At 47.8% G+C, this 13,358-nt stretch overlaps 1 protein-coding gene and 1 pseudogene across 13 annotated transcripts in view; one reads left to right on the plus strand and one right to left on the minus strand.

The window, feature by feature from the left end:
• Window positions 1-13,358, minus strand: part of nrcama (neuronal cell adhesion molecule a) — a 403,020-nt gene that overhangs the window by 223,939 nt on the left and 165,723 nt on the right. The window lies entirely within an intron of this gene.
• Window positions 10,529-10,761, plus strand: LOC139225996 (U2 spliceosomal RNA; annotated as a pseudogene).

Consider the following 13,358-nt stretch of genomic DNA (forward strand, 5'->3'; position numbering starts at 1 on the left):
AGCAAGCCATTAGGAAGGCAAATGGCATGTTGGTCTTTAGTACAAGGGGGTTGGAGTACAAGAGTAAGGAAGTCTTTCTACAATTGTACAAGGCGTTGGTGAGACCACACCTGGAGTACTGTGCACAGTTTTGGTCTCCTTATCTGAGGAAGAATATTCTTGCCTTTGAGGCGGTTCAACAAAGGTACACGAGATTGATTCCTGGGATGAGAGGGTTGTCCTATGAGAACAGATTGGGCCGATACTTGCTGGAGTTTAGAGGAATGAGAGGTGATCTCATTGAAACATAAGATTCTGAGGGGGATTGAAAGTGTAGATGCTCAAAGGTTGTTTCCCCTGGCTGGAGAGCCTGGAATTAGGGGGCATAGTCTCAAGATAAGGGGTCGGCCATTTAAGACTGAGATGAGGAGGAATTTCTTTACTCGGAGGACTGTGAATCTTTTGAATTTTCTACCCCAACGAGCTGTGGCTGCTGAATCGTTGAGTGTATTCAAGGCTGAGATCAATAGATTTTTGGTCTCTAGGGGAATCCAGGAATACGAGGATCGGGCGGGAAAGTGGAGTTGAGATCGAAGATCAGCAATGATCTAATTGAATGGCAGAGCAGGCACGAGCCGCCGAATGGCCTACTCCTGCTCCTAATTCTTATATTCTTTAGGGAGCAAAATGGGTAGAATGGGATTTAGAAAGTAAACACCCTTAAGAAAACACTTGTGTGTCAGACTGAAGATATAATCAATACTATCACAGGGTTATCAGTAGAAGGGCACACACTGACTAAAAGACTACCATAGATTTCAGGATTAGTGCCGATAATCTGCAACCAAAGGATGCTGCTACAACAACACTCAAGAAGTTCGACATCATCCAGGACAAAGCAGTCCACTTGATTGGCACTCTGACCACCAACTTAAACATTAACTCTCTCCGCGACCGGTGCACCGTGGCTGCGTGTACCATCTACAAGATGGACTGCAGCAAATCATCATCAAGGTTTATTACTGCAGTGCAAAAGAATACCCAGTCCAAAATGTTATGAAGTGTCATAAAGCATGGTACAAATATTCTAATACAACATCATTTATAACCCTTCATCTCCCCTTCCAACTAATCCAATAAATAGAAAGAAGAAGCAGTTTGAAAGAGCTGTGTTGAGTTCCTGAGCAGGCACAGTCATCAAAGGTCCCTACCAGGAGGAATGGCAACTGAACTAATAAAGGAGGAATAAATCTTCATTCCCAGCAACAATCCTCACATTCCTTTCCAACATACTGCATTAAGAACATAAGAATTAGGAGCATAGGTAGGCCGTTTGGCCCCTTGAGCCTGCTCCACCATTCAATAAGATCATGGTCGATCTATCTCAACTTCACTTTCCTGTACTGTCCCCATATCTCTTGACCCGCTTAATATCCAAAGATCTGGCGATCTCTGTCTTGAATATACTCAACGACTGAGCTTCCACAGCCCTCTGGGGTAGAGAATTCCAAAGATTCACCACCCTCTGAGTGAAGATATGTTTCCTCATCTCAGTCTGAAATGGCCGACCCCTTATTTTGAGACTGTAACTCCTGGTTCTAGACTCCCCAGCCAGGGGAAACATCCTCCCTGCAGCCACCCTGTCAAGCCCTGTAAAAACTTTGTACGTTTCAATGAAATCACCTCTCATTCTTCTAAACTCTGGAGAATATAGGCCGAATCTACTCAATCTCTCCTCATAGGACAATCCCCCCATCCCAGGAATCAGTCTGGTGAACCTTCGTTGCATTCCCTCCTTTATAGCAAGTATATCCTTCCCTGGTTAAGGAGACCAAAACTGTACACAATACTGCATTAAGAATATAAGAACATAAGAATTAGAAGCAGGAGTAGGCTATTCGGCCCCATGTGCTCATCTTGAAGTGAGACCTCCCTGATTGCTCAGCTCAGTCCATAAGTGAACAACACAGTCCTGGAGAAGTTGGCTGGTGTCTGATCACAGCTGATGCAGCAGCAGGAATGCTACAATTGACGTCAGTGCTCATGGCCTAGGGAGGAAAAAACAGTCAACCAGAGATTCCTGCTCATGATTACCATCGAGAACCCCAAGCTGGAACGTCTACCCATGTGAGGTAAGAAAAGTGCTAAGCTCGGACGTGATGCTTTCCACAGTCAAACAGCCGAACAACATTCATCGCCTAGTCTCACATAAGAAATAGGAACAGGAGTAGGTTATTTGGCTCCTCGAGCCTGCACCGCCATTCAATAAGATCATGGCTGATCTGATCTTGGACTGAGCTCCACTTCCCTGCCTCCTCCCTATAAATCTTTACTCCCTTATCGCTCAAAAATCTATCTCCACCTTAAATATATTCAATAACCCAGCCTCCACAGCTCTCTGGGGCAGAGAATTCCAAAGATTTACAACCCTCTAAGAGAAGAAATTTCTCATCTCAGTTTTAAATGGGCAGCCCTTCATACTGAGTCTATGTCCCCTAGTTTTAGTTTCCCCTGAGTGGAAATATCCTCTCTGCATCCACCTTGTCGAGCCCCCTCATTATCTTATAAGTTTCAATAAGATCACCTCTCATTCTTCTGAACTCCAATGTGTATAGGCCCAACCTACTCAACCTATTCTCATAAGTTAACCCCCTCATCTCCGGAATCAACCTAGGGAACCTCCTCCGAACAGTCTTCAATGCAAGTATACCCTTCCATAAATACGGAGACCAAAACTGTACGCAGTATTCCAGGTGTGGCCTCACCAATACCCTGTACATTTGTAGCAGAACTTCTCTGCTTTTATACTCTATCCCCCTTGCAATAAAGGCCAACATTCCATTTGCCTTCCTGATTACTTGCTGTACCTGCATACTAACTTTTTGTGTTTCATGCACAAGGACCTCCAGGGACTGTACTGCAGCAGTTTGCAATTTTTCTCCATTTAAATTATAATTTGCTTTTCAATTATTTCTGCCAAAGTGGATAACCTCACAATTTCCCACATTATATTCCATCTACCAAATGTTTGTCCACTCACTTAGCCTGCCTATATCCCTTGGCAGATTTCTTTGTATCCTCCTCACAATTTGCTTTCCCACCCATCTTTGTATCATCAGCAAACTTGGCTACATTACACTCGGTCCCTTCATCCAAGTCATTAATATAGATTATAAATAGTTGAGGACCCAGCACCGATCCCTGCGGCACCCCACTACTCACTGTTTACCAACCGGAAAATGACCCATTTATCTCGACTCTCTGCTTTCTGTTAGATAGCTAATCCTCTATCCATGCTAATATATTACCTCCAATCCCGTGAACTTTTATCTTGTTTAGTAACCTTTTATGTGGCACCTTATCAAATGCCTTCTGGAAATCCAAATACATGACAGCTACAGGTTCCCCCTTATCCACCCTGCTCATTACATCCTCAAAGAACTCTAGCAAATTTGTCAAACATGATTTCCCTTTCATAAAACCATGCTGACTCTGCTTGATTGAATCATGCTTTTCCAAATGTCCTGCTACTGCTTCCTTAATAATGGACTCAAGCATTTTCCCAACGACAGATGTTAGGCTAACTGGTCTTTAGTTTCCTGCTTTTTGTCTGCCTCCTTTTTTTAAATAGGGTTGTTGCATTTGCGGTTTTCCAATCTGCTGGGACCGCCCCAGAATCCAGGGAAGTTTGGTAGATTACAACCAATGCATCCACTATCTCTGCGGCCACTTCTCTTAAGGCCCTAGGATGTAAGGCATCAGGTCCAGGGGACTTGTCCGCCTTTAGTCCCATTATTTTACAAACTACTACTTCATTAGTGATAGTGATTGTATTAAGTTCCTCCCTACCTATAGCCCCTTGATTATCCACTATTGGGATGTTTTTAGTGTCTTCTACTGTGAAGACCGATACAAATATTTGTTCAACGTCTCTGCCATTTCCCTGTTCTTCATTATTAATTCCCCCGTCTCATCCTCCAAGGGACCAACATTTACTTTAGCCACTCTTTTCCTTTTTATGTACCTGTAGAAACTCTTACTATCTGTTCTTATATTTTGTGCTAGGTTACTTTCATAATCTATCTTTCCTCTCAATCATTTTTTTTAGTCGTTCTTTGCTGGCTTTTAAAAGTTTCCCAATCCTCTGGCCTCCCACTAGTCTTGCCCACATTGTATGCCCTTGTTTTCAATTTGATACTATCCCTTATTTCCTTAGTTAGTCACAGATGGTTATCCCTTCTCTTACAGTCTTTCCTTCTCATTGGGATATATTTTTGTTGTGAATTATGAAATGTCTCCTTAAATGTCTGCCACTGCCCATTCTTTAGTCTATTTTCCCAGTCCACTTTAGCCAACTCTGCCCTCATACCTTTGTAGTCTCCGTTATTTAAGCTTAGGACCCTGGTTTGAGAACCAACTTTCTCACTCTCCAACTGAATTTGAAATTCAACCATATTATGGTCACTCATTCCTAGAGGATCCTTTACTAGGAGGTCGTTTATTAATCCTGTCTCATTAAACAGTACTAGATCTAAGACAGACTGCTCCCTGGTTGGTTCCACAATGTACTGTTCAAGGAAATTATCCCGGATACACTCTATGAATTCCTCCTCAAGGCTACCCTGGCCAATTTGCTTTGTCCAATCAATATGAAGGTTAAAATCACCCAAGATTATTGCCGTTCCTTTAATACAAGCCTCCATTTTTTCTTGATTTATACTCCGTCCAACAGAGTATATACTGTTAGGGGACCTATAGACCACATACACCAGTGACTTTTTCCCTTTATTATTCCTTATTTCCACCCAAACTGTTCAACATCTTGATCTTCTGAGCCAATATCGTTTCTCACTAATGCACTGATCCCATCCTTTATTAAGGAAGGTCACTTGGGGAATGCGCTAGAGGCTGCACCCTGTGAGTGAAACCACAATAAAATGGCGGAACAGGCTCGAGGGGCTGAATGGCCTCATCCTTTTCTGATGAACTGCTTGGGGGAACCACAACTGAGCCCAGAATGCCCTCCTCCAATAGTCACATCTGTGGATGGCCACCGGCCAAGTGTACTCCAGGGGTGCTGAGGCTAAATGAAGCAGCCGGGCTGAGTCCAGCTAACTCCGCACTGGCGTGGGGTCCTCCTGGGCTTTACCACTCTGCTACTCTGCTGACTGCACCCTTGAGGGAGCTCACTGCTTGATGACTATCGGTAAGACAGTTAGGGCTGGAAATTCGGTGGGAAAGCACTCCTGGCAAGGATCGAAAAAGAGGCGCTAAAGGGTTTGCAGCCCCGAGCGCCAGCATTTGCGCCACTCGACAAATTCAGTGTGCCAGTACCGACGGCAGGGAGGAGTATCGCCCGGGAGCGATGCCCCCGGCATTAACACGGGTGCAAAATTTGGTTTGAGCTGCACCGTAGCACCCCGCCAGAGAAAGCTGGCATGCAGAGCTGTCCCGGGGCACTGAGGGAAGGAATGATTGCATGAAGTAAGTGTGATTGCTGTGGGTTGTTTTGCAATTTAACTTTAGTTGGAGTGTGTAATGTATCAGGAATGTTTGTGTTTTTTGTTCCGATTCTTTTTTTGCAGAGAGGCCTTATTTAGGGCACTACGAAGCCGGCTCTTTAGCACGGGATATTCAGTTGCTCACCCGGCCTAGCGCCCTGAGAGAAATGTGGAATACTTCCCTCAGCGCTACACTCCACTCTCAGGGCGCAAACACTGAATATTGTGGCTCCTGTCGCAAACCATTTCCCGGTGCTACATTTGGCGACCGCTCGACATTAGCGCCTCAAGAACCCTCCAACCGAATTTCCAACCCTTAGTGTTCAAATACTATGTCCTGCATTGAGGAGGACATTCAGTCAATAAGTGCTTGACGGTTCTATTAAGTGCCTGGTGTCATTCACTGTGGGTTTAACTGAAGGATACATTGATAGTCACCCTCCTTTCAACATGCTTGAACTGCACCTGCATTCACAAGTAAATATTTTCTGTGAACTGTTGACTACGGATCACCAAAGGGGGAGCAACTGCTGTAAAATATTACAGGTCCTGAAAATGAAATGCTTATACATTGGTGTTAAGTTCCGAGTATATGGCGTCTGTGTGCCGACTGCCCGTGTTCACACTGTAGAAAGCTCCTCCCTTGCTGCGACAAGGGAGTCGGTATAATGGGATAAACACAGGGGCAGCTGGTACACATGGGCAGAGCTCTCTCGCAGGCGGAACTGGGCACTGCCAGTGCAAAAGGTACCTCGTGGGCATGGGGGTGGGGTGGGGGGGAATCCTGCAACCAAGTCGGAGAGCATGTGGGCGTGACAGGGGTATAAGAGGATTGGAAGGTCTATAAACACAGGCTTGTCTTTTCCGCGAGTCTTCATGGTGCTTGAAGATTGTGGAGGAGAAGGAAGTGGAACAGAGCACCAACCTGTCACGGTAAGCATCTCCCGCCTTCCGACATACAAATAACCCAATCAACCCTTGGTCTCGGAGGCAGGAAGACGCATTTCCCTCCCCCTGCTCTCCCAAATTGGAATCATGGCCTCCCATGTCGGCTGGCTGTCGGCACTGATCCACTTCAGTGGGCCCATGTGCTTGGCTCTGTGCCAAATCTCCCGGCCTGCCCGATGTGTGCAATTGCATCATGGGATGTTCCCAGGCCCGGAGATTGTGTGGCCACTGATGGGTCAGAGCGGGGGATAATGGGGATTATGATGCTTAATTGCACCATGATGACATGGGACGGGGTGAAAGGACCAGCTCGTCTTTATTCGACAGCCATTTCCATATGTTCATAGAGCGGCTTGTGTAACAGTGCAATGTCGTCACAGTGGGGGCTACCGGTAGAGAAACAGCTGAAATATAAATGGACAATTCATCATCACAGGCAGTCCCTCGAACGAGGATGACTTGCTTCCACAAGAGTTCACAGATGTTTCAATGAAGGACCCGATGTTCCAGTCCTGAACTCCAATTGAGCGGGTGAAAGATGCCTGTGTGTGGATTTTTTTTAACGTGTGGTGACCGTTGCACACCAGCCACCACACGGGCTTGACAGAGCTAGACCTTTATCCAGTGGCAAGAGTTAACCAAGATGACTGAAGACCTGCTCTGCTGCACGGACCTAGTGCGCACACATATCGCAGTGTGAGCAGGCCCTCACCTCTTCTGGGCCCCGTACCCTCATTCACTGCACCTCCGCCACAATCCCTCGCCACTTCTCCGCCACAAAAACACTCGCCGCACCTCCGCCATGATCTCCTGCTGCACCTCCGCACCAAACATTCACCGAACCTCCGTCACGATCACCCACCAAATCTCTGCCACGATTCCTCATCACTCCTCCGCCCCGATCAGTCATCGCAAGTCTGCCACGATCTTCCCGCTCCTCTGCTGTACCAGGGCCCAGCCGATGTTCTTGCCCACGCTCCATCTAGGTCCTGATGATGTCACTCAGTCGTCCACCTCGAAGCCGTCGCACATTTGTGTCAGCTCGGGCCACCCCGACCTGCGAGAGAACATCTCCGCAGGTCGGGGCTATAAAAAGAGCTGGAGCATGCCACTGCAGCTTCCATCGCGAGCTGACACAAATGGACAATTAACCGCCCACTCATCCCCCTCCCCACCCACCTCAGGTTTGGCCCATTCCATGTTATGAAATTAACGACTTGTGCCCTGCAGGTGTGACGGGGGTGAAAGGGGATCAGCAGGGAAGGAAGCCATTCGGCCCCTCATGCCTACGCTGGTGCTAACTCCCCATTGGAGCCATCGACTCTAACACTACTGAAGAGGCAGAGGCGCCTTTATATGGTTTTCATGGAGCTATCCTGCCACAGGACCTTGATGGCTACAGGCAAGCTACAGGGCGGTGACTGATAGAGGGGATCAGAAGACTTGGTAAATCCCATGCACTGGAATTGCTTCGTGCCTTGCTCTCAGTCTCCTATTATTTACAGGATACAAAGATTCATGTGGACAGGCGGAAAGGAATCAAAGCCACACAGACTTTGGAGAAGATTGCTCTCCTCGTCCTGCGGCTCTGCACTAGTGCCTGTTGACACTAATTAGTAAGGGTATTAGCCCTGTGACTTTCTTTCGCATCAATGAAAGTAGAGTTAATGATCAATGAGCAATTCCAAAGAAGGCAAAGAATTTCAGGCTGAATTTTCAGGTTTATTTGACAGACAGCATTAAGTTAGGACGTCTCTCTGAAGGAGGATTGGAATCCAACACTACTGGTGTGGAGTGAATAAGCCCCATTCGTCGTGCCATGGTTAACAAATTCACGGCAGCTGAACTCGGCCAAGGCAAGGACAGGGTGATGGGACTGCCCCCAGCTCGCCCACCCTCAGGAGAGACAGCAAATCAGTCAGGTTTCCCAGCACTCTGATCGCTATCCATTGACTCCCAGTGGGAAGTGCTCAGGGATGGACATCAGGGGCGGGCAGGAGGTTTGCTGTGTGTGTGATACCCTTCTCCATGCTCCAGCAGTGAGCCAGCCAGGTAATCTATCAGTGCCCGAGAGCCAGGCTGACCGAGTCAGCCAATGACGGAGGGTTCATCACTGGGCACGTCATCTTCAACCCAAAGACCTCTTCGGTTCCCCTCAACCACCAAAAAGAGGTTAGACCCTTGTCGGTCATTGGAAAACTGTCGAAGTTCGAATTTGAGCCCTCACTAGGAATTGGATGGCAATTAGATCTCATCCCGAGCTCCAGCCTGAGCAGCCCAAGTTTAAAAGAAGATGGCAAACCCATTTATTAAGACCAGATTGACAATGTTGTTACATCTGGAGGACAGAGACAATTACTCCCCACCCCACCAAGTGATGACGGGATTCAGCTCAACTGTGATTCCTACCATGGTGGAATGGCTGGCTTGCTTTATTTGTCGTCACTCATGAAGAATGGCCACTTGGGGGCGGTACCAAAATGCAGCTGGCACACACGCAACTGTACCCCTTGCCCCCAGCAAGAGTGAACGCCTTCAGTAGGGGAGGGGAGGAATACTGGGGAGAAGGCGATCGGAAACTTAACAGTGAATGCAACAAAGGTTCACCAGACTGCTGCCTAAGTTGGGGGGTGTGGCGGGGGGATTGTCCAAAGAGGAGAGATTGAGGAGACTATGCCTATAATCCCTAGAGTTTAGAAGAATGAGAGATGATTTCATTGAAACATATAAAATCCTTACAGGGCTTGACAGGGTAAATGCTCAAAAGAGGTTTTCCCTGGCTGGGAAGTCACAGTCTCAAAATAAGGGGTCGGCCATTTAGGACTGAGATGAGGAGAAACTTCTTCACTCAGAGGGTGGTGAATCTTTGGAATTCTCTACCCCAGAGGGCTATGGAGGCTCGGTTGTATATTCAAGACAGAGATCGACAGATTTTTGGATATTAAGAGGATCAAGGAATATGGAGATCGGGCGAGAAGGTGGAGTTGAGGCAGAAGATCAGCCATGATCTCATTGAATGGCGGAGCAGGCTCGAGGGGCCATATGGCCTACGCCTGCTCCTATTTCTGATGTTATTATGTTCTAACAACTCAGTTGACTATTAACTCCCCTCTGAAGTGGCCCAGTACGCTACTCAGTTGTAGAAGAAAGAAGAACAAGTTTGCATTTATATAGCACCATACACGACCTCAGGATGTTCCAAAGCGCTTTACAGCCAATTAAGTAGTTTTAAGTATAGTCACTGTTGTAATGGAGGAAACATCTGAGCCAGGGTGTCCCTGGGGATGGAGCACGCGGTGTCCACCGGTACACTCATGGCCTTCCGCGAGAGGTGGGCACCAGAGGGAATGGAGTGCATCACCCCCGGCAACCAAATTTTAATTTGATTTATTTTAATGTCCAAAGTTAAACTTGTTTAATGTGCCGGTTTTAGTGCCCCTTTAATAAGGGGGCACTTGTATTAATGTTTCAACTTAAAATAGTCGTAATGGAGGAATCAGGCAGCCAATTAGAGAACAGCAAGTTTGAGCGTAGCAAGATCCCAAAAGCAGCAATGTAATAATGACCAGATAATTTGTTTTTAGTTATGTTGCTCGAGAGATAAACGCTGCTCTTCTTCGATGTGGTGCCATGGGATCGGTTACATCCATCTGAGAGGGCAGACGGGGGTCTGGGTTTAATGACGGATGACGAGCACAACTAGCGATGGACAATAAATGGCAGCCTTTCCAGTGATGCCCACCTCCCGAGAATGAACTTAAAACAAATGAGTGTTTTTGATTTTGAATACATCACAGTGTGCACAGTGAAGCTGTAAACACGTGCCGGCAGAGAGAAAGATATCTCTTGCAAACTTGACAGTAGCAGACAGCAGGGGATCAGCATCGTTCTTGGTTCCGAAGTAACCGACAGGTTGACACCCCGTATTTTTAATTTGAGGGAGCTTCCTCAGTCGTGCAATTCACGAACGACCTCTGACCTGTGGGGGGGGGGGGGGGAAAGAGTAGTTTGTCACAAGGTGCAGCAGCCGTGACATCTCCCACCCGCTCCGCCAGCGGACCCAGGACACAGGTTGCTGCAGGTAGGGTTGGGGATCTCCATTCGCTTCTCGGCCTTTTGGCTAAGATCATGCGTAACTGACCTGACCAGCCACCATGACCTCCGGGTGGTTTCTCCCTGGTCAGGAAGGTATATGCTTGCTTTTTTGGAAACAGGAGGTGGGTGGGGTGGCTTGACCCATCCACCTCCACGGAGGTGTGTGGGGTGGCTTGACCCATCCACCTCCATGGCACGAACCTGGTATTGCAGTACTTCCAGGAACGGTGCAGTGGCTCTAGGCCTTTTGGCTAAGAGCATTGGCGCAGAGTGATCCTTGGCATGTGCAAGGTGACCTCTGGCGTTTGTGATTTGACAAAGAATTGGAACGATTGGCTACGAATTTCAAAAAAAAAAAAAAAAAAAATTCCGTGCTCAGCTACCTCGCCGTCAGTCGGAGACTCGGTCAGAGACACAGACGCTCAGTGGGAAATGAACGCCAAAGACGGTGAGAACAGACTGCAGCTGCACCCATTGCCGTGGGGAGCTGGGCAAGTCGGAGGACCTTCTTGTGGATCTGCTCCTGGGTCTGGCCAAGGTGGCCATCTATAGGTCCAGGGTGCACGCTGCCCAGGGATTGAGGGAGGAGGGACTTGAGAACATAAATTTAAGCTGACACTCCAGTGCAGAGCTAAGGGAGTGCTGCACTGTCGGAGGTGCCGTCTTTCGGATGAGACGTTAAACTGAGGCCCGTCTGCTCACCCAAGTAGACGTTAAAGATCCCATGGCACTATTTCAAAAGGAGAGCAGGGGAGTTATCCCCGATGTCCTGGCCAATATTTATCCCTCAATCAACAGTAAAATAAAGGCAGATTATCTGGTCATTAACATATTGCTGTTTTTCTGGGAGCTTGCTGTGCGCAGATTGGCTGCCGCGTTTCCCATATTACAACAGTGACTACACTCCAAAAGTACTTCATTGGTTGTGAAGCACTTTGAGACGTCCGGTGGTTGTGAAAGGCGCTATATAAATGTAAGTCTTTATTTTTTCTTTCTTTCTCGGTCTTGTTCGCACCCGGATGGCCCTGTTGAGGGAGCATGCGGTGACCCACCATGCATGCGCGAGGCCTTCTGTGACCAGTGGTCATCGCGGAGACTGGCGTGTTTAGCGGACACCGGGAATAATATTGCAATTTAATTTTATTTATTTCATCTTTGTTTTGTTCGAAGTTACTGAAGAAAGATCTATCAGCATTGGCAAACACTGAGGGAAGGTTAAGGCCTCGGGAGGTGGGCCCTCATCAGAATGAGTCTCGACCACCTGATTCCTGTCACCACAGGCTGGGTCCACCTCCAGCACTGAAACACGAGTCCATTCTCAAAGGCCCCAAAGCGAGCCTGAGGGGATTGGGGATTGGGTGCCTTTGTGTTCCTGGACACTGCTCTGAAACCGTTGGCAATGTAAACACTGAATTGCCAGTGTGAGAACGTGTCTGTGCCTAATGCACAACCGACAGCGGAGTCGTCATCTCCCCCGCTGATCCACCTCACTGCTAACGCCATCTTTGAAGAGCAAGATGTAATGTTTGTTTTTGCCAATCTTCCCTTTTCAGAGCTGCCGGGTTTCGGTTCTGCAGGCAGCAAGCATGCCCTCCGGAACCCTGTTCAGGGTGCATGTTCTTCACCAGTGAAACTCGGCAGGCTATTCCACTGCATGGGTCATCACGCCTGAGTGCGACCCAGGCCCTCGCCCAGAGTCCATTTTCTCGCCCCCTGACTTCAGGGGTACTGAGGCTGACTGTTGCTACCGCTACCCCTGATGCAATCTGCAAACCGGGCACAGACCAAGGATTGACGCTGGGACCTTCTGGCCTGCGGGACTGAGTTCAGTACTGAACTGTGAATTTGCCTCTGAAGGGGGCGGGGGGCGGGGGGCGGGGGGAGGAATGGGGTGGAGGAGGAATCTACTTATGAGGGATATTTGAAGAATGTTATGGCCAAGGCACTATAATGGGAATGTGATCTGCATTGAATGCGTCTTCTAAAGACCACTGAGGCTGGGCTTGCCATAGCTTGGATGTATTCCTAGAGGTTTCATCACATGACCTCCCACCTAAACCCCCCCCCCCCCACACTCCCGCCATGGGTCGCTCGGCATGTCCATATTCGCGGTGCACCACCATCCCATTCCAACTGACACACGAAAAGGCCCATCATTACACAACTGGATGATTCTCGATGGTCAGTCAAATAGTCCTTTATTCCCACCTCCAATATTTTTCTAACAAATAAATGAAAGAGAACAAAACACTATTTTATTTAATCATTTATTTGTGGTTTTTCTCCAGGGTTGTTCCTAGCAGTGTCCTGAAGATTAACCTTGAACTCCCGGAGGCTCCAGGCCAATCCCGGCGGGATGTGACGATCCTACCTCTGACCCACTCAAAAAGAAAATGACAACTCATGGAATCATAGGAAGGGACATTCAGCCCACCGTGGCTGTGCTAGAGCAAGCTCCTACACCTACTCGAAAGCAGTTTCTCTAATTTCTCCCCATATCCTTTGACATCAGAAAGGGATTTGGCCTCCCAACGAACCTCTCAACATTGAGGCTGACCAAATGGAACTGGTGGCACTTTATCACTGCCACACACACATCCATTAAGCTTTTCCTTTGTACTTCAATTCAGTGAACACTATTCCACCTATCACCATTATAGCTGCCGTTCTCACTCTCCAACTCTCTCTCGTTTTGGACCGTCCTATAAAAGGAACCCAACTGTCTTCCTTTTCCAGCTCTGACAGGGGGTCTCCCTGAAACATTAACCCATCCTATCAAAAAACAGACAGACCTGCTCCTTACCCTCACCTTTCTCAGATTTCCAGCATTGACAA

This window comes from Pristiophorus japonicus, chromosome 15 (genome assembly GCF_044704955.1).
Source record: "Pristiophorus japonicus isolate sPriJap1 chromosome 15, sPriJap1.hap1, whole genome shotgun sequence".
Taxonomy (NCBI): Eukaryota; Metazoa; Chordata; class Chondrichthyes; family Pristiophoridae; genus Pristiophorus; species Pristiophorus japonicus.